At 45.5% G+C, this 21,929-nt stretch overlaps 1 protein-coding gene across 5 annotated transcripts in view; it reads left to right on the forward strand.

Annotated features, from left to right (window-relative positions):
* Positions 1 to 21,929, forward strand: part of Fyn (Fyn proto-oncogene) — a 195,639-nt gene that overhangs the window by 4,577 nt on the left and 169,133 nt on the right. For all 5 annotated transcript variants that reach the window (XM_011243117.3, XM_006512540.4, NM_001122893.1 and 2 more), the window contains exon 2: positions 20,686 to 20,725. The gene's annotated coding sequence lies outside the window, so the exon portion shown is untranslated. The remainder of the gene's footprint in view (positions 1 to 20,685; positions 20,726 to 21,929) is intronic.

Raw genomic sequence — 21,929 nt, forward strand, 5'->3', positions numbered from 1 at the left:
GAGGCAGAGAAGAGATATCACTGAAATGATTGCAGATATGGAGACCAGTAAGGGTGCAGAAGGATGGCTTCATTGTGGCCACTTCGGATGTTTATGCAGGTGACTGGATGGCTCGGCTTGGAGCTACAGAAGAGACCTTAGAATCAAACATAAATTTGCTAGTAGCAAATCACAAAATACCTGAAGCTGTTAATATGTCCCTTGGGAAGACTGTGCCAATAGAAAGAATAGATGTGGCTAAGGTGAACCCAGTAATGAAGCAGGGGTACAGGCCCTCAGTGGAGATCCCAAATATGGGACAGGCCGGGGGGGGGGGGTTGTCCTAGCTGGGGCCAGAGAGGTGATAAACAGATGAAAAGTGCCATTGGATTTAGCATGGGAAGTTTGGGAACCAGACCAGAGAATCACCCAGCTATCAGAGAGGTATCCATCTTGGCATCTGCCTCTCCACAGACAAGTGCAGAAGTCGTATGTGTAATCACAAAGAATCCACTCAGAGTTTTTCCAAGGTTAAAGGTCATGGAACCCAGAATCTTAAGGATCATATAATTTAACAGGCTAATTTCACTGGAGGCAAAATGAAATCCAGAGAGAATTGGCAACATATGCCAAGTGCCTACATCACCAGGTTTTGAGCCTTTCAGTTCAGGAGAGGGTTGGGGTGTAGAGTCTGGAGCTAAGGTAGAGCCCCAGATTGATTATCCTGGATGTGTAACCTTATCTTCACTTCTGTTGTTTTATCTTTTTTAAAATTGGGGGTGGTAGTGAGACTGGTGCTCGTGAGTGCAGGTGTCTGAGGAGCTGGAGGGGTCCGATCTTCTGGAGCTGGAGATACTGGCAGTTGTGAGCTGCCTGATGGGGGTTCAGGGAACTGAACTAGGGTCCCCTCCAAGTGCACAACACATCCTTAACCACTGAGCCTTCTCTCTGCTTTCGTTTCTTTCTGAATGGAGGCTGAGTTGGCAAATGTAAAGAACTTAGAATCACACTGCACATATCAGTAAACTGTTCGCTACTGTTAATATATACGTGCACACATACACACACACACACAGACACACCAGCATTTACAGAGCAGAAATTACATTAATATCTTAGTATGTTCATGATCTATGTATGAGTGCATGTGTATGTATATGTGTGTGTTTAAAAGTGTATTGTGTGTATACTAGGGAGTTTTTAGTGTTTATAATGAGATTTAATGAAAGATTGTCTCAGATCAAGAATGTTAGGTAGAATAGGACATTTGCTCATATGGTGTGGTTGAAACAACATCTTCGGTGAATCTTTTTAAGAAAGATACTATTATTATTATTATTAGATATTTTCTTTATTTACATTTCAAATGTTATTCCCTTTCCTGGCTCCTCCCCACTCCGGAAACCTCCTATCCCATCCCCTCTCCCCCTACTTCTGTGAGGGTGTTCCCTTTTTTTAATCCCTGAGAACAAAAACATTAAGGCATTTTGAAGTCAACTCTATTAAAGGGTTTCTTTGTTTTTGTCAGGCAACCTATTTATACTTCAGCCCCTGGAGTTTGACTTCAGAATGTGTACTGATTTTGTAAAGGAAAAAGAAACCACAAAGAAAGAAAAACCATGCATTTGATTTCTGGGGGGAAAAAAAGTGTTGGGTTATTCAGAAATATGGTCATCTTTGAGAGTTTGTCGTTGAGGAAATCTAATTTTTAGCTCTTAAAACAACCTAAGTAGCCTCAACAACATTATCTAGATGGGCTTGGGTGACACGTAGCATAGACAGCGTAGGGATAAGTGACACTCTGGACTTGATTAGGACGCAGTAATCCTAGAAGGATATAAATTGAACTGGATTTACGGCCTAATAAAAACATGGGAAGAGCAGATAATGCTAACTGACTCATGAAACTTTAACAGTGCTTGCTAGACTCGGAGTTGTGGCATTTGGAAGAGGGTGCTTCTGTTGCTCTCCGCCTGTTTCCACAGGGCTGTGTCGGGCTTCCCTCAGGATAGGCGGCCACCTTGGTCTTCTTGAGTACATTTAGGAAGCACACATCCATTCTGCATTAGTATGTCTGCCATCTCAAAGCAATACCATGCGGCCTTGGGAAAGTAGAGGTTGAGCACCTATTTCCTGTAAGCTTTTGGGAGAAAAAAAAAGTTACAGTATCAGAAGGGCTTATAGCTTGGGCCTTACTCCTGCTCAGAAAGCTTTGCCAGAGAATTACATGTTGTGGGCCTTTACGCTCCTCACCATTTTTGTTGCTAATAAAAGATGTACCCAGCTTACCACAGCTACTCATTCTTGGCTGAATATGCTGGACAGATAACACCAGCCTTTTATTGACCCCTGGGGGCCCGTGTTTGCTGTTCTACACACGGTAATTTTTTAATCATAACAACTCCATGTGACAGGCACAATATTATTATCCCCATTAGTCACACGGGGAGACCGAGGCCTAAAGCTGTGAGGTCACTTGCACACGTCACACAGCTACTAGCGTGTGAGGCTGGGCCTGAGTGCTTCATGCTTCTGAAGGCTTACTACCTCTTCCCTGCTTCCTGTCCGCTGCAGTTTCTCTGTCATGCGCTAGGGCACATGTAAGCACCTTTACCCCACTCCTGACATAGCAGTGAGGTCTCACTTCCTGCGAAGCCCCCTCTCTGTTCCCCCCACCCCACGCAGGACTCCCACAGCACCTGCCTACCACCTCCTGTCACCACAGCCCAGCCTGACTCATGCTGAAGAGGGAGTCAGATGGGTGGGGGACAGGGAGTACTGGACTTTTACAACGCCATGTAAGCCTTTGGCAAATCAGGGGTGTACGGGGTGATTTGAGAGAGTGACACACAGCATTATTCCATGACATTATTAGCCCAACTTAGCAAGACAACTGAAGTATAAAGGTGACTTTTGTCAGGGCTGGTAAGTGGCAGAGCTGGGGATTGGAACCAGGTGGTCTGGCTCCAGTGTCTACATCCTTTCCTTTCGCTCCATCCTTCAAAAGAGATAGCAGCCTATGAGGGAGTGTGTTGAGCCAGCAGCTCCCATGCCAACACCCCAGAGCTAGCACATTGCCCTTTCCTCTGTCATCCTCCTTTGTAGAACAGCAAACAGGTAATAAAGCCAGGTCTTACCTCATTAAAAGGGCACGGGGTGTCGGGGAGTGCAGAGTACCTAGGCCCTGCTGGAGTGCACATTCCCAGGCCACATTATGATTACAGGAGGCCAGGGAAGATAGAACACTTTGAAATCTTTTCTGTAGCTGGGAGGAGCGGTGGGAATAGAGGGGGAGGAGGCACTTTCGGAAGGCAGGGAATAAAGCAAGCAGAGTTCCAGCTCTTGTGATGGGAGCACGAAGGAGCTGCTAGAGGTGATCCTCCAGCCAAGAGTTGGAGGAGCCTTGGTCTCTGATACAAGAAGACCTCTCAACTTGCATTTTAAAGATTTCTAAGTCCCTGCTTCTTTTGAATGTGCTAGTGGGATTTTATTTGGTGAATTCAGAGACTTTATTTTCTTTAGAACTTCCATCTTTGAGGTACCCCAAAATAGTAGGCTTTTTAGAAGTTGTGTAAGGAACCCATCTGCTTTATATTGAAAAGTAGGGCTTTAATGGAAAATTTAAAATGAGCCAGTTTTTCTTTACCACAACAAAGCCTGAGGAACTTTCCCCAATCCTCCTTTCACTGCCCCCAAAAGTGATAGGGTCTGTACATCCATGACAGCCTGTCCCGCTTAAACCCCACTGAAGGCAGGTGACCGTCCATGGATTCCTTCATTTTCATATGCTGTTCAGTTCATGGCATTTTCAAATACTGACAAGGGTAAAATTTGGTTCTTGTTTCAATTTTAATTTCACCGCATGAGTAACATCAGAGTGTTTTAAGTAGCACTGGTTTCTGTTCCCAGTGTCCCTGCTTAGTCTGTCAGTCTGAGGGGTGTCCCTTTGCTCTAGTTTCTTCTCTCACCTAGAAATGCAAGCCCAGCATCTAACTGTCCTCAGCCGCAGGAATCCAAGCTGGCGGATCAGCAAACTCTCTAACTTGTGGCCATTCTTATCACTTACCATTGGCTCCTCCCCCACAGTGTCGCTCTGAGCCAGTTCTTTGTACACCTCGGTCTGGTCCATGTCCTTGGGATATGAGTCCTTGTGACTCTGGCCTGCAGAGAACATTTGCCTCACTCCCAGGCCCTGATCCTTGTCAGCGGGAGCTGATGTTGACCCTGGTTCCTCCTGTGTGCTAACCACCCACAGAGTAGGAGGAGAAAGACCAGATTCCTGAGGATGGCCTTGTAAACCTCCTCCCTCCATGTCCTTCCTTAGTTACACCTGGCTCACCTCCCTACTAAGCCAAGATGGCAGCCCACTCACTGAATCTTTAACATGGCTCATGTGTTCTTGCTTTTATTGCCCTTTCCTGGACCCTGGTCTTCCCTTTCCCTTAGAATTCTTCCCGTTTGTCAAGGCCCAATTAGAATCCCAGTCTCTGTATTTTCTTACATTGAGCATCCATCTCTCTTGTAACGTTCTAATACATGATGCCATGCCGTGTTACTTAAAAGCTGATACGAGAAGTCCAAGGTTCAAAGAGCTTTAGGATTTGTCCAGGTGAATACTCCAGCTACTAATTTAGCTAAGAACAGCTCTCCAGGTTCCTGAAGTCCTTATCTGAGAGTTCTGTCTTTCCAAAGAGATTGTTGGGCCTTTATGTGCCAGCATATTGTTTGCTGGTCCATCCTTTGGTTGGTCTACTTGCATTTTGCAGCAGGTCAGAGGATGCTGCTTTGGACAGACCCCAGGACAAGGTCTGAGGTGCAGCTGGTTTCCCGGATATCATGGTATTAGATTGGCATCTTCCCAAAACGGCGAGCTTCCGAGCTTTATGGTGGCAGAAGATGCATGTGTTCCCTACTGACTGGTGTAGGCTTAGTGGCCATCCGTCACATCTTGAACATGACATGTGTTTAAAGATCTTTGTTAGGAAGCTTTTGCCTTTCGCTGAAAATTTCGGATGGTCAAGAAAGTAGTTAGGTCCCCCCCCGCCCCCCCCCCCCCCGCTACCGTGTTCTCAAAGGGAGAGGAGGAGCTAAGACAAGGGATGGAGGCTCCCACACTGCAGAGGGACGCGCAAGACCAGGGAGGATATACAGAATGGCCTGCAGGAGACTGGGAGCATATAGCAGGGGGTGGTCAAGGAGCCGGAGCTGACCGGCCCACAGTTGCTGTGCCCCACTGACTGAGGCAGAGGAAGCAGAGCCTCACCTACAGTGGACCTGCCATTGCTGGACTTTGCATTCAGCTCTGCCTATGGCAGGACCCTCTCTACGTGGCAGCATCTGAAGGATCTCTTTAGCAAGGTAGGAGGGCTCTGTACCAGAGCCAAGGTCTGGTAAAGTGAGGATTTGACACTGCAGCTCGACTTCAGCCCTTTTTTTTTGTGTCTTTCAAAGGGATGGTAGGAAATGAGCTTTTTATAAAATGTTTTCCATGGTTACAGGAGGAATCAGTCCAGTCATTTTTTTTACCCCCCAACAAAAGACAGAACAGCACAATGGGAGGTGTTTGTCAGGCATTCACTAAGAGTCTTCTGAGCCACCTGTGAGCTGCACCGGGGTTCCTCGTTAATGGCTTCCCCTACCTAGCCCTCCCCTGAGTGCTGGGTTTCATGTGCTAGCGTGGAAAGAACATTTTCTATGGATGTAGGACAGCTGCAGAAGCAAAGGGAGTGTGCCTGGTGATCACTGTTGTTCACAATGCTATTGTGATCTTTGAGAAGTGGGGGTGGGGTGTGCTATTTGCTTTAGCCATGCAGAGTCTAGTTTAAAATTCCCCTGCCCCCTACCTTAAGAGTAGGAGGTCACATTCTCCTGTGACAAGATGGCCTTTACCCTTTGCTGGCTTCTAATGTCACCATGTGACATATTTACCCAGTTTGTTCATGTCCAGCCTCTTTTGTGCACGTCACCGTCAATACTGTCTGTTTTAGTAGCACTAGACTCAAAGGTTGTATTAAACTACAGCAAGCTGTGCACTAATTTGCTTTCTGGCTAGTGTTCCTGCATGTTTTTAGGAATGGTTCTAGATGGAGGTTGTCTTAAGAAACCTTCCTTCCCTGTTGTGGGCAGTCCCTCAGATGATCCGCTGTGCTTATAGATTCTCAGAGTCAGTTTGCAATCTATATTCTGTTTGTTTGTTTCTTTTTTATAATTTATTTTTACTTTATGTGCATTGGTGTTCTGCCTGCGTGTCTGTCTGTGTGAGGGCATCAGATCCCCTGGAACTGGAGTTACAGGCAGGTGTGAGCTGCCACGTGGGTGCTGGGAATTGAACCCAGGTCCTTTGGAAGAACAGCCAGTGTTCTTAACTGCTGAGCCATCTCTCCAGCCCCCCTCCCTCATATTCTGCTTTTAGGTAATAATTTAGATGTTCCATCTTCTTGTGTGAAAGTGCTGTGACTCCCTTGCTTGCCTTCCTGCAAGTGAAGGTGAAAGCAGAGAGGACAGGGCACACTGCGCCCTTTCCTTTGTAAGAAGAATTCTTTGAAGAATACTCACAGGTTTGTCATTATTGAACATGCTCTTGTTTTCCTATGGTTGGAGTTGGAGGTAGTTTCCTTAGAGGCCAAATTACTCTGTGGAAAGTGGTGAGGGGTGCCTGGGAAGCAGCTGAGACCATGATAGAAGGAACACAACCAGGTGCTCTGGAAGTGTGGCAGCTCCTGGAAAAGGAAAGAGTGCAGCTCACTTATTTCAAGTATTATCCAGAGAGATGGGATTGAGTTCCCAGTCTGCTACATCCAAGGCAAGCCTGTCTCCTTCCCTGTTCCTCATCTCTCCAGCTGTGACAGATGTTCTCTTTTCATTGGATGAAACATCTTGGCCCTGCCCCTTCAACAGTTGTTTTTGCTCTTCCAGAGCATCCACTGGGTTCTTGTTGCCCTTTGTCCTCTACCTACAAGGGAGATGTTGGTGAGGTAGGAAGAGGTGGCATGACAGACAGAAGAGGACTTGGGAGTCTAGAGAAAGCTCCGAGAGCACTCAGCTTCTCTGTGTGCTGTGACCACACGGATCCTGGGCAGCTGTGACCAGATGGATCGTAGCATCTGTGGTCTGGCACTCCATTTGGACTTGGAGGGTTTCTGTGGTTCCCCTTAGGGCAGTTTTGTGACTTTGTGTAGCTGTGCTTTTGGCCTTGGAATGGAAAAGCTGGCCTTGTGCTGACCTAGAGTTTAGTATTGATTCGACTAGTCAAGCGATCGGAATGCTCTAAGACACTAAAGAAAACAGCATTTCAGTCAACTGAAAGTGGGGATCAGGGATGGGTTGTAGGCTTGAAATGAGTGGTAGGGAAGGGTCTGATCGCTGGGGAGCTATGTTGGAATTGAAGACAGAATTGAAGACCTCCTCATCTAAGGAAACTCAGAGATAGAAGGTTCCAGGAAGATGCTGATGCAGAGGTAACTCTTTGTTAAGTGGGTTTTTGCTCTGCAATAGAAAACCTGTAGACAGTACGGACACTAGATGTAAGGAATTTAAGAACGGGAAACCATTGGCTCCTATTGCCCTTGGTTCAAGCATTTATAAATATTTTGAAAGAAGGATGTGTGCATGTATTGCTTTTATCCTTAATGAGTGTTCTGAACCCTGGGGACGTTACCTTATGAGCAGCTAGTTTGACCGGAATAACATTTTCAACTGATACTCAGTTTTCTTTTGATTCCTCCTAATTCTTGCTGCCCTGGGACTATTCTCCCACTGGGGCTAAGGATTCTTGATAAGGGGAGGACAGAACATGGCCAAGGACAAGAATGCGTTGCTCAGCTTTTGATGTTCAAGCAGGCCTTTCAAGCATCTTTTGGAGACCAGAGATAGCCCAAGCCTTTATTTAAGAGGCAGGCTTTCTTAGAAGGAAAATAATTGTGGATCCCAAGGAATCAAACCTCAGTAGGCTAGAATGGATGTATGACACTCATGAAGGAAAGGACAGTTTCCCTTTGAATGGAAAGGAGACATCTTTGCCTGGGTTAGTGAGAAGTGCTTACAGAGATTTGGAGAAGCCTAGACTTAAGGAGACCCAAATGCTCCTTCCTCAGGGATTCTTCTAAGGGGCCATTCAAGATCTTTGGAGCAACCACTGCAAGCAGAAGACATGTGTACCCTGTTACCTGTGTGGAACTTTGGAAGGAAACCACCGTGAAGTAGTGGTTATATTTAGGCAGAACCAGGTCTGAAACTCTTGTCCCCTCTTGGTACCCCAAAGCTTTCACATGGCGTAGGGGGAAATTCTGAGAGTCATACTTACTCTCTGAGTGGGTGTAGAGATGCTGGGAATCCTGGGATCAGAGTGGAGCATGCAGAGAAGGAAGTATTTCAGACACCCCCCCAGAGACTGGCTTGAGAACATGGCTAGATACCACTAAATCCTAAAGAGTTGACCAGTATGACAGCCTTCCCAAGCCCGTACCCAAGGAAGGAGGAAGAGCTATCCCATAGGGGCCAGCAAGGACTTAGAGATCAGGCTTGACCAGACCCTCTTATCACTGCAGTGGTGGTCTGTAATCTCCCTGGGGGAAGGAGGGAGGACAAGAGGCTTTGAGAGGCACTTAGAGGTGAGTTTAATTTGACTAATTGCCTGAAGCAACCAAAGTACTAACTCCTAAGAGACTGTAGCAAGGTGGTATTTTTCTGTCATAAGCAGAAATGCAATGTTAATAATTAGGTCGGACCCAACCATTAAGAAATAAAGTAGCATACTTCAAAATACATGGTTGAGTGTGCTGAGCAGTCAGGCTGTGTCTTCCTTCACTTTGTGGGAGGGCTAGGAATACGCTCCTTTGAGGAAGTCACCGCTTAGTATACCTGTGTCAGGCTTGCTTTGAGCACGAAGTGACCTTCAGGCTAGAGCTGTCTACATGGAACCACAGATTATAGCAAGGGTTTGCATACTGTGAGTTCTTTGTAGTCCTGCAGAAGGAGGGACCTCAGATCAGGGAAACATATCTTAGAAGTTCAAGCCTTTCTTGGGCCCTGATGGTGGAGACTAAATTTTACTTTGTGTATAAAAGTTCTGCCTAGTTCTCTCTGCTTCAGTATTTTAAACGTAATGGGGAAATGCTAGAAATTCTATCCCTAAACACAAGGGGAGATGCCCTTCATTTTTATTCAGTCCCCATGTACTAAATAAAGCATCCGTTATGCAGGGATTCATTTCCAAGTATAATTCATAAGTACTTTCCAGAACACTCAAGAGAGAGGGAGACAAACTCTTTAATTACGTGTCCTTTCTCACTGACATGCATACAAGCATGCTGCTACACTTAGGAAGATGTGTTTGAAAACCTGCTATGTCCTGAAATAACTAGTAATTTTTGAAAGGAAACTTTTAGGCCTGTTTTTAAAAACATGTGTTGGTTGGAGGTGTGGTGGGAGCTGCCTGGTGGGACAATGCTTACGGATGTCCACGCTACAAAAATCACTGTGACACTTTGGGCCCATCTCAATCCGAAATGTTTTCCCTTATCCGTGAGAGCCAGGAGAGTTAGAGATGAAGTGCCATGAGTTAATTGAAGAGTCACTAAATATAATTATAGAAATATGTGTATGTATATATGTACATATGTGTGTGTATACATATATATGTATATGCATGCTGATGTGTTAGTTGGCAAGTTAAAAAATTTGGATTTGTGAAATAGTTCTATTTAAAGACTAAAATAACACATCTAAAATCTAAAAGCACATGTATGTACACATTAGAGAAACCGTCACTTATCCTGAATATTTGTGCATTAGCAAGAATGTCGTGATATTTGCTGCTCACTAAGTCACTGTTTTTTGTTTTTGTTTTTTAATGAAGAGTGAGTTTTTAATTTTCTCACGAGGTTACTTCAATCCCTTCAGAATTATGTTTCTGGTTACTTCCTGAAATGGATGCCTGTGAGTAGCAGTTATGCACACACCATAGTAACTCTGCTTGAAAAAGAGGCTCTTTCTGCAGGTGCAGATTCCCTGGTGAATGCAGAACAAATTCTACTAAATGGAGGCCCTTCCCGGGCATTCTCCCCTCCCCCATAACGAAATGTGTAAACACTTTTGCCAAGTAGTATCATGAATCTTTCCTCCATATTTTAGAATTACTACCTCCAATAAATACCTGCAGTCCACAACTTAGTGAAGTAAGTCATTTTGCAGCGCTTCTGTGTGCTTTGACTTAGATGAAGAAGGACCAAAGTTTTCTCTGCTTACTTCATCTTAGTGTAGAGCTTAAACTGGTGTCCACTTATAACTGGGAGCCCCATCAAAAGCCTGCCACAAGGCAAGGCAGTCCCAAGTATCACGACGCAGTTTCCACACAGAATCTTGGCGGCTTGTGTGCTCAATGTCCTCCCTTGATTTCGCTGGCATGAACTTCGACTTCAGAGATTTCCAAACGGTTTTAAGCAAAATACCCCTCAGCCTGAGAGGTCTTGTTGATCAGTGTTCCATTGAGTCAGGTGGAGTTAGCGTGGTTTCTCATACTGGGGCCACCCAGCTGACAGGAGGCAAAAGATAATGTGTGTGCTGCTGTGAAGAAGGGCCTTTTGCATTCAGCAAAAATGTTGTCAATCGGTTTTTCTGAACAGGAGTATAAAATGTGACCTGTTAGTTTCTGCTCCCTCATGTCTTTTGTATTTAGTAGGATTTAGCCACTTGCTTGAATGCAGTTATGAATTTGGTATTTCATAACCAAAATTTAAGTAACTTTCTGCTTCATAATAGTCAGAGAAGTAAGACCATAGGTTTTAACATCCCAAGAAAAAGAAGTCATTTTATCTCTTGAGTAGAGCTTTTTACCATTACAGCAGCAGTAACAATCACAGACAGTTCACCTGTGACAGATGAAACTTCCAGAAGGTTTATTCTGATCTCCTGAGATGCATGGGAACTCCAGTTGACCTTCTTTAAAACTCATGATAAACGAGCCTAAACCTAGACTCCCTTAACTTTCCCTGTTGACGAAGGGTTTCTTCTAACAAAGGTAATACATGAAAACGCTTTCCGTGCACACCGTATACATGCAGACACATAGAGCCTTAGTCTCCAAGTAAGCAAAACCAATTTAGACCAGATCATTTGCTTTAAGGGGACAGTGTTTCCACAGTGCTATGATAATGAATCTTCTGCAGGCACGTGGGTGAGGCCATCGTTGCTAGCTGTCTCACTGCAGAAGCTGTCAGCATCTGAAGTGGAGTGTGGTACTTCCTCAGCAGATTTGTGATGTGTGATATTCCCGTAGTGGATAGTAAATAGCAACAGACATTTGTACCCATTGACATTTATCTTCAACTTCCGTGAAACACAAGATTTGGGGTTGGGTCTGTAGCTCAGGAGTAGAGTTTGCCTGGTGTGAAAAAGAAAACCAGCGATGCCACACTTAGTTTTAAAAGCTAAACTTGCATTTTCTTTCTCTTTGGCCTCGCTGTGGCTAGAAAAGATAGTGGACAATTTAAACATGACCGTTCTATAAATGACAGAAGTGCTATAATGAGAGCGGTTCTTAAAAGCTCTGCCCTGGTCTGTTTGCTCCAGATACTTAATGCACACCTGCTTTATGTTCTGTGTCTCCTTTGAATTCTTCCGGCTGGCATTCTGTGCATCTCAGGCTCAGTATGGCCGAGGCACCGTGACTTCCTCTGTGACAGAGGAATGCATGTGTCACTGCGAGTCAGGATTGGATGGAGCTAGCCGACCTGGATTTCTCTTGTCCCAGGCACTCTGGTAAGCCCAGGAAGGCTCCTTGTGACATGACTGGGAAGGGCAGGAAAGAGACTGTCACAGTTGAACTAAACCTCCCGTCACTGTGTTGGCCTGACTGGTAGGCAGTTCTGTGTTAGAAAAGTGCCAGACCATCAGAGTACAAAGCCCAGGCCTGGTGGGTCGGTGGCACCGTAACAGGTGGCTGTTGAAGTGAAGCAGCCCGTGTAGATCTTACTCTGAGCCAGAGGAGTGAGTCCCACGTCAGAGTCACCCTGGTCAGGGGTCGTGTTTCCACGCCCGCCCGCCTTGGCCCTCTTTTGTTCCTGCTTTTGCCCTTCCAGCCTCACTTCCACAGCAGTGGGCTCTAAAGGAAGCCTGTCACGGCGGTCACGTCATTTCCCTCTTCTATGACAGGATATAGACCTGCTCTCCATGGCCTCTCTGACACATACCCGCTGCTTGCTTTGTCGGGGTAACTAACATGATGCTTGCCAAGTTTGTGCATGTGTGTTTGCGTATATATGTTTATACATATTTCGAGGTATAGAACTTAGGAGACACACAGCAGCTTTAAAAATGCAGTCTCATGCTTTTAAATAGAGCAGTTTTATACAGAATCTGAGATTGCTAGCTTTTCTTGACAAAAAAAAAAGCAAAATATAGCAAAACTAAAATGAAAAAAATTTTCTTAATTGAGACAGGGTCTTACTATGTATTCCAGGCTGGCCCATAACTCAGAGTCCTTCGTCTCAGCTCCTGAAGTGCAGGGATTACAGGTGTGCGCCACCATGCTTAGTTCCTACACATCGTTTTAATGTAGTGAACTTGACTTGAAATCAGAAGGAAGAACGGAAGGCGATTATTTCTTACCCATGGTGGTAAGGAAATTCAGGTCTACGTTTCTAGTGTTATTTCTATCTTCAAAGACAGTTAAGAGAACAGATGTACCCTGGACCATCCATTATATCTTCTAGCCCTTCTCCTTCTCTCTTGGAAGGAAGTGTGAGCTAAAGGGAGCTGATTGCTTGCAGGATGTTAGATGAGAGGCTTTGTTTTAAGTACTCACGGCCTATATAACTTAGCATGGCACTTCTGTGGTTGACAGGGATGTGACAAGCGACCAGGAACATAGGACACTGGGGTAGAGGATACTTTGAAGTCACAGTTTTGAGACTGTGCTCTTGAGCAACTGTTTTCTGTTGCTTCTCTTTTGTAAGCGTGCCACTGTTCAGTTTTATCACAAGCGCCTTTCCAAGGACAGTAAATGGTTTTACACGCTATGACATTGTTTCCATAGTAACTAATGTATTTTAGCAAAGAGAGACTGTGATAGAAGTAGGCTAAAAGGGACAGATACAGAACTGGCACAGTGTAAAATGTGGGGCAGTGTGTGTTGTTGTAAAGACATGTCTTTTTTGTTTGTGTGTGTGTGTGTGTGTGTGTGTGTGTTTGTGTATGTGCATGTCTGTGTCTGTGTTTTCTGACCTGTTCAGGAAAACCTCTGTAGCTAGATCTTGACTTCTTAATATACTAATACAATTTTTGCTGCATCCAGCACACTTTGGTATTTTGCTGACACCATGCCTTTGGTCAGTCCTTGGTTTCGTGTCTCTTTCCTTTAGTGCCGCCCGTGTTGTATGCTCCCTTCGGCCTGCTTTTCAGGCCACTCTCCCACGCGTCAGCTCCTGGTTTTTGCAGTTTTATGCTGGTTGTCTACACTGCCTGCCTCCACGTTGCATTTGTCACCAGGACTTTCCAGTCAGGCTTGTACGCCACACTCTGCTAAATCTGCAGTTGGCTGCACTCATCCTCCGGGGGTTTTAAATCCAGGAGCCAGTGTGCATGTCTACTTTCAAATGTGTGTGCTAATCCCGCAGTTTAAGCAGATATGAAAGACTGTGCCACTCTGCTCCGTGCTTGTGAGTGTACGTGGATTGCTTTTGGTCTATGACAAATACAAGCCTCGCTTACGTTCCTAATAAGTCTCTGTGGATATGCAAGAGTCACTCAGGTTCCTTTCTGACAGAAAGAGAAGGTGAGGCGTAGTCCTCATGGAGTAGACAACACATTTTAAAACATAGAATCATACTTTCAAACAGGCAGTTTTACATAAAAACTGAGATTTAAAAAAATAAAAAATGTCTAAGGACAGCAATTCCCCACTCCCCTACTCCCAGGGCAGGGCAGTGTGCGACTGACACCTTGGGAAGGAGTCACAGTCTTTGGCTCTCCCTCATCTGTCTGCTTTGCACATGCTGTTTACCTGCCTGACCCTGTGGGTTTAGTATGTGACCCTGGCTGCACCCACAGGCCCAGTCACAGAGCATATAAATAGAAGGGCTAGGGGTAGATAACACTTGGTTTCCTGGCCAACAGCTCTCTCCCTGGCTGTGGACTGGACTTTTCTATTAGAGTGTACTTGATTTGTCGGTGGTGAGGGGCATCATTAGGTAGGTAGGGTAGACTGCCTAGTAGAGATGGACCCTGCGGTTGATCTGAGTGCATTGTTCTTATTTGGTAGACTTCTCCTACTGGTTCCCTCCAGAGAACATGTGTGCTCCCCACTGTGGTGTGCAGGATGAAGGTGTTAGTGATCAATGCTATATTTTAATGTGCGGATACTGGATCCACATTTGTGTATATGGGGGTGTGTCTGGCCTCAGGTGTCATTTCAGAAATGCTATCTACCCCCTTTTATTAGCTTGGAACTCCCAAAGAGACTAGGTGGCCTGGACAGTGAGCACCAGGTATCTTTTTCCCTCTGCCTGCCCAGTTATGGGACTGCAAGCATGTGTCACCACACCCCAGCTCTGTGTGTGTGTGTGTGTGTGTGTGTGTGTGTGTGTGTGTGTTAGTTCTGGGGGTCAAACTCGGCTCCTTGTGATTCGTAAGGGAAGTGTTTTAGCAACTAAGCCATCTCCCAGCCCTTGACTTTTGTATTTTACAAAATTTTCAGTGAGTACATCGCACCTTGTTAAGGAGGCGTAAGGACTATTTACTTCTATAAACAAAGAGTAAATGAGCACACATAGCATTGGCTGAAGCCTCCGTCCTACTCGAAGCATGAGAGACTGCTGGCCATCTTTGCCTGTGCTACCGGCTAGGCTTTCCTCTTGATGTCAGTGTACCACACCATTATGCTCCAGCTTTGTCTTTGCCTGGAGTCGCCATTTACACATACATGTCATCACTGCGCCCACACTGGAGTAGGGAAGCCGAGACAAGAGGTGGCAGTTAGACTCAAGTTTAACCTTGTTGGGTTTCTGGGTCAGCACAACTAGAGAAAGTGCTAGACTGGAACCAGGAGGAATGGTTAGAGGAAAATCCATTTTTCTTAGGGAAATGGGGAGCTGAGAAGCCTTGCAATAAACAGCCTTGTCTGAGCCGAGACTTGGGCACACGGGCCATCATGGTGGCCATGAACATGGAAGATTCCAGACATTGTGTGTCTGTCTGCAGCTGCACAGGCCTTGGGTAGACCACTGTGAAAGTGGTCCTGTTTTTGCTTCTCCCCCACGGCCTGGCAGCGAGCCAGGAGCACCCTGCGCTGGAGAGCATTGAGGAGCTTCTGTGTGTGTTCTGTCTGCGCCTAAGCTTTCTGTGGGATTACAGCAGAGTCTGTCCCTGCCTGGTCTTTTTTGTGCTTTGGATTCTAAGTTAAGAATAACCGAAGGAACACTTGTCCCTGTTGACAGGCTTGATCGGGACGTTGCTATCAAACGGCTATTTTATCCTCTATCCTCGTTGCCACTGACACCACACCGTACAGCCCTGAGGTTCCTCCTTCAGTTGTGACTGAATAGAGCTGTGATTGCTGGAGCAGAAAGAAGCCATTCAGATGCGGTGTGTGTCCAGTAATGTGTGTGTAGATGGTTCTGGCAGGTCAATGAATATTTTAAACCTTTGCCAGCAGAGAGAAGTGTTGAAGGTGGAATGAAGAAGATACTGTGACAGAGGAAAACACATCTCATTTTTCTCTCAGTCTTCCATTTGTAAGATAAAATAATGCTCCCAAGTTTCTCATGGACCCTAAATCTCCTTTGTTACATATAAGATATGATTATGACAATAGTTGATTACATTTCAGTAACTGAGGTGTGTGTGCGTGTGTGTGTGTGTGTGTGTGTATGTGTGTATGCCTGTGCATATGCACAGAGAGGCCAGAGAGGGAGCCTGAGTGTTTTCCTCCATTTTGGGGGAGAGGGTACAGAATCTTTTCACTTAACCTGAAACTGGGATCCCCCTGCCTCCACCCATTGATGCTGGGGTTACAGGCAGCTGGCCATGCCTGCCAGCCTTTATGTGGCACTTAGGATTTGAGCAGGCCTTGCCTTCCATAGGACTCTCATCCTCTAAGCCATCTCCTTAGCCTTCTTGATCACCTTTTTATTATTTATTTTCATTTTACTCATACATTTTAGCACATAGTGTTGAGTTTAATCACCTTTTTTTTTAAATGAAAAGGATCACCACAAGTGATTTGTAGAAAAATAAGCAAAATTTTCCAATAGGATATTTGTCATTTATTTTAAATTTGGAGCCCCAGGACTAAATTTAAAGAGGTAAGTTATCTTCTGGTTAATTGTATATAAGTTCAGTTTGTGGGGCAGCGTACTCTCTGTACACTTTGCCTCCCTTCGCCATCCAGTGCACACACAGACCACTCTTCACACAGGAAGGAGTGAGGTCGGCTTGACTTGCACAGGGTCATTAGTTACTCTGTCACTGCCCCTTGTCACCGCTGCTCTCAGTCATCAGCGGTGATGGCACAACAGCCCCTGTGTGCTCTAGGCACCGTGCTCAGTGCTCCCCTGAGCTGCCTGCCAGTCTAACCAGAAAAACAATGATAACGGTAACATTAAGTGAGTACACAGCAGAAGGAACTCTAGCTCTGCATAGAAGTATAGCCAAAGAAAGACTCAAGGATGATTGCAAACTGACAAGCAGAGAATTACACTTAGCCCATAGGCTTGGTGAGATAGGGGGACCCTGCTCCGCCCAGTGCTGGTAATGCCTGCAGACTGAATCTCTTTTTGTGCTACTTCCCGAGTCAGGGAGATGGAGAACATAACACAAGACTCTGGTGCAGAAGTGTGCTCCTAACCCTCCATGGCTTCTCAGTGTAGGCCTATATTTTTCAAAACCTACTTTAATAAGGGTTTTTAATCCCTTCATCCTCCCTTCTAGACCACCGACCAAAGGTAGGGGAGAAGAAGGGTTAATAGGAAATGAGGGATGTGGACCTGTTTAGAAGCAGTTCTTTGCAGAGATTCTAAACACAAATCAGTAGCAGCAGTCCAATCTAATCAAACAGCAAACACGAACCAGTAGCAGTGGCTCGGTCCGGAAGAAACTGTGAGACTGCCGAATTGGAACAAGACCGCAGAAGCGGCAAGACGCAGCCGGAATACTACATGTTTCTGTCTCTGAAGTCACAACAAGCGGAGATCAGGGAAGACCAGCAAAGCGTTGCAAGGTGAACCAATGCAAGAGCATCCTCTCACCCCCTGTAGGGTTATATTCATATTCTTTCTAAACATCATGCACACTCTCTCCCAAGCATCCGCTCCATCACATGCCCTCTCACAGGGCAGCTTCCAGAAAAACACCACGTCTGTTCCAGCAAGCATACTCTCATAAGACAGCTTCCAGAGGAGCATCACATGACATAACTGAGTCTCCAAAGAAACCAGAAATAACCACTTCACCTCAGCCTGGCCTACCCTTCCTTCTCGTACAGCCTGGTGTCTACCTCAGTTTCCCACCTTCTGCCCTCCATCGGGCAGTCGGCCTCCGCACCTCTCTAGCCTAGAGCACTTCCAACCTGTTGCTATTCACTGTGTTCCTTATGCACTAGTTTCTCTGTTCCTGTTGCAAAGTTAAGTCATGGTGTCCCTGGGTGCTCAGAAATGTCAGATCAGCAAAAGCTGGAATATACCATGTCAAGAGACTATAAAATTGTAGTCTAGATATTTATTTATTTATTTAGTATTTATGTTTGTTTTCCATGACAGGGTCTCGCGTAGTATATGCTGGTTTTATCATGAAGCCAAGGATATGCTTGAACTCCAACCTCCCTACCTCCCCTCCTAAGTGCTGGCGTTACAAGCTTGTACCTTCACACTTAGACCCTGGTTTCATTGTTCGAGTATTTATGTATTCCCCCAAAGGCTGGATGGAGGGTTATGTGTTTGAAAGAGTTGTGTGTATAGTAGTGTTTGTGCTACAACTTTGGTGGGGGTCTGTCCTTTGGTCTCTATTCCTGCAATAGACCAGATATTTGGACATTTATGATTAGCTCTTTCCATTGTGCTGTCAGGGTCACTGTGATCCAAAACACCAGGACTACTACAGCAAAGGCTAAAGATGTGGAGCATGTTCCTTCTATCCCAAAGCCTACAACAGATTATACAGGCAACTATTTATAATGTGTGAACAAGTACAGTTTTATTAGTTACTCTGTCACTGCATACCCCTATCTACATATGCATATCCACATCTACATATGCATATCCCTATCTACATATGCATATCCACATCTACATATACATATCTCTACTGGCCTACACAGGGAGTAGGGGAGATTTATCCCACCTTAAACCTGGAAATCTAAACCTAAAATTTGTATATCCTACAGTCAGGCTTCGATATAGATAAATCAGGAGAGTTAGTTTTTAAAGTGATTTTAGAAAAGCAGGTCATCTTTAATTAAAATATTTGTTTCCTTTAAACATTTTAAGGCTAAAACTTATTTTCACTTTCAAAAACATAGCTATAAAGAAAAACAATGTGTGGTTTTAGAGGCGGATGACACTCTTCATTCTGGATGGGGCTGCCACATACATTCTTCTTCAACATTTATTTTTATTCATCCATATTCTCTTTGAAACAAGGTAGCTGATGCCTAAAAAGATGCCAAACTGCCTTGCATGCGAGGCTTTGAAGTCAAAACTGTGGCACCCCCCTCTGTGCTTATGGCTGTAAATTCATAGACTCGTTGTTAGTTAACTCCATCTGTTTAATAAGGCTGAAAGAGAAATTGGATGGTAGTGTATGTATGTATATATGGATGGATGAGACTGTGCAGGAGTGAGCCAGCAGCTCCAGCTCCAAATGGGCTTTCAGTTTTCCTGTTGGTACCAGTTGCTGGAGTGTTGTGAGGGAAGGAAGACTTGACAGTCTGCTATGGATTGGGCGTCTGGTGTTGCGCAATTTTGCAGCACACTTGAGATAAGAGTATTAAATACCCTTCCTTTGCTGGAAAAGGTGAGGACTCTTAAAGCCCTCTGTATTGGATGAAGGAGTCACTCACCTTGAAAATAGAAACCTCTTCTGTTGTCACCTTTAAGTCAGAACAGCTCTCCTAACCTGTGGGAGTGTCCGAGCAAGGAAGACTTTGACACAAATGCCTTCAGTTGGACGTCCTTGTGGTGCTGATTTACACTTCTTTGGTTGTTAGGGGCTACGTTAAAGTTTCTGAACAGAGCAGGTCCCAGTGTTGCACAGCTCAGTGCTGTGGATCCCTGGTGGGTTAGCCAGCAGAGAGGCCATAGACTGTGGTACCATGGTGGTTCAGTCAGGTCAGTGTGTCTCAAAAGCCAGGGAGATGGGCCTCTGTCTAACTGGAGGTGGTCTCCTGCTTGTCTTCAGTGAACTCATAATGTGAATGCCCACCTTCAGAGGGTAGTGTATGAGTTTCTGATTTCTTCCCTATGGTCAACCCCCAATTTGGGAGACATCTTTGAAACAATGATGATCCTGTTATTAGTGCAACTTGTCAAACACTGCAAAAATTCTGTTTTGTACATGTGGGAGGGGATGCTTTTGATGGGAAGAGTAGTGCATTTGGGAGTATTTTAAACCATGGGCTAGAAGGATAACTGATAAAGACCATACTGCAAAGGCATACAAGTCCCAAGGAAGAAAGAAAGTGTTTCTTTCTGCCCCTTCGCCTTCAGCTTCCTCAACTCAAGACTTGATACATCCTCCATGCATTCTCAGACACTCTCATCCTTCAGCCACGGTTCTTGTTTTTTTGAGATACTTTACTAAAACAGAACTTTTATTCAGACAGCTAAAGGCAGGTAACAAACCACACACTATAATACTGCAGCTTGTAGGCAAAGTGAACACACCAGCTGGAAATCACCCACCTTACCCCACAAACTGTAGAGGATAATGTACATCAGCTCCCAGCGTGACCAGGGGTGCTGTCAAGGCCCTAGGGTCATCTTGGGGCTAGCATGCAGCAGACCAGTCAGTAGAGACTTAAGTTAGTGAGCCTACAGAGGGAGGCACTGACTCTTGGGGTAACAGGGGTGACAGGGGTAACAGGCAAAGAGCCACCTTGGAACGGGTTTTGTGCACAGCTGGTGAGCTGAGCAGGAGGATTCTCAGTTCAGTGGCAGCTCACACAGCACAGTGAGACTCTCACAAGAAGGAAACGAAAAGAGCCTGGCTTGACAAAGTCAGGAGAACTAAGGCAAATTTGGGCCGGGGCCTGGAGAGAGATTTGTTTTGTTTTTCTTTGAATTGGGGTCTCATTCTGTAGCCAGACTTGCCCTTGGCCCAGGGTGTGATCACTGACTTCAGCTTCCTGAGTGCCTGGATGGTGGATGTGAGCCGTCTTACTGAGCTGAAATACTCATTCCTCATGTCCACCAACCATGCATGACTTATAGAGGCCCTAAGAAGGTGTGTGTGTGTGTGTGTGTGTGTGTGTGTGTGTGTGTATACACATGTGTGTGGTTGTAAAGTCATGATTTACCCTTTATTCCTCCTGTCCCACTGGCCTTTGCTGTTGCAGGCAGGTGACTGTAGCAACTGCAGAAATTACGTGAATGAGGACAGTCTGTGGGCACATTGATCATCCTTGACAAGTGGGGACCATATGGCAGTGCTTTGTGTTAGTTTACATATAGACACCATTTAGTTCTTCTTTAATGTTTTTCTTTATTTTTTGTTTTACAGTGTTTGAAAGGAACAGGATGCTGATCTAATCGTGGCAAAAGTAAGTTGACAAATCCTGTGCCTTGTGCGTTAGAAAGTGTGTCTAGTGGAGCCCTGTGATTGCAGTCGAATCCAGAAGGGCTCATGGTGGCCTCAGAATCACTATGTACCGGAGGATGACCTTGAACTCATGATTCTCCTGCCGTTACCTGCAAGTGCTGGGGTTACAGGCATGGTCCTGCCAAGCCTCATAGGTTTCTAAGAGAGAAGCTGACTTAGAGGTAAAATTGGCATACAAAATAGAATACCCCAGTTCACTTCAATGTTTTAGCTCCAAGTTAGGTTTCCTCTTCCTAAGTAAAATGGAACGGCTGAGGGATGGGTGCAGAGCCTTCCAAAGCAGGGCTCTGCCTTTAAATGAGTGAAAGTCTCCCTATTAGTCTGTTCCATGTCACCTTCTCTTCCACCCCCGACGGCTAATGCTCACTGTGCCCAAGCTGTGTCTTTGAATTATGGCTATTGGGTAATAGGCCATTCTTTCATTCAGTTAACATTTGTGTGTGTGTGCCCACTGGGTTTTAGATATTATATTGAACTCATTTGAGGCAAAAAAGGATGTGACAGGGACCCACTTAGGCGATAAAGTGTGATGGAATGACACTGGAGCAGATCTGGAAGCTTAGAAAGGGCTGAGCTACCCAGAAAGCAGCTGGTGGACTGGGTGAAGAGACTACTCCTCCGCGCTCTCTGCAAGAGTGGCTGCATATTTTTTGAATTCTCTTCCCTCTTGAACAGATGTCAGCCGTACTGGCTTCTCCTGAGGAGTTCTTTTCTGTCCCACTACATCACCTAGAGTGTGATTTCCATCCATTCTCAATTCCTTGCCTCTGGGAGGAAGATTGTCACATCATCATCATCACGGCCACCACTTCCTCCTCCTCCTCCACCTCCTCCTCCTTTTCCTCCACCACCACCTCCTATTCCTCCTCTACCACCTTCTCCTCCACCACCGCCACCACCATCACCACCACAACAACAATACCTCCACCCTTTCAGGCAGCACCATCATCACCCCCAACTCCCACTCCTCCTCCACCATCACCACCTCCTCATCCTCATCGTCCATCACCACCTCCTCCTCCACCACCTCCTCCTCTACCGTCATCACCACCACCTCCTTCACCACCACCACCACCTTCTCCACCACCACTACCTCCTCCTCCTCCACCACCACCACCACCACCACCATCACCAAGAATGACTTA

Source organism: Mus musculus, chromosome 10, assembly GCF_000001635.26.
Source record: "Mus musculus strain C57BL/6J chromosome 10, GRCm38.p6 C57BL/6J".
Lineage (NCBI taxonomy): Eukaryota > Metazoa > Chordata > Mammalia > Rodentia > Muridae > Mus > Mus musculus.